Raw genomic sequence first — 314 nt, forward strand, 5'->3', positions numbered from 1 at the left:
AGAATCTTAATGGTTCAAGAGTTCTATGCCAATGCATGGATCACCAAAAACCATGATCAAAGTGTGAACCCGGATCCAAAGAATTGGCTTACTATGGTTCGGGAGAAATACTTGGATTTTAGTCCAGAAAATGTAAGGTTGGCATTCAACTTGCCCATGATGCAAGGAGATGAACACCCTTACACTAGAAGGATCAACTTTGATCAAAGGTTGGACCAAGTCCTCATAGACACTTGTGAAGAGGGCGCCCAATGGAAGAGAGATTCAAGAGGAAAGCCGGTTCAATTGAGAAGGCATGACCTCAAACCCGTGGC

Source organism: Arachis duranensis, chromosome 2, assembly GCF_000817695.3.
Source record: "Arachis duranensis cultivar V14167 chromosome 2, aradu.V14167.gnm2.J7QH, whole genome shotgun sequence".
In the NCBI taxonomy this organism is placed as follows: domain Eukaryota; kingdom Viridiplantae; phylum Streptophyta; class Magnoliopsida; order Fabales; family Fabaceae; genus Arachis; species Arachis duranensis.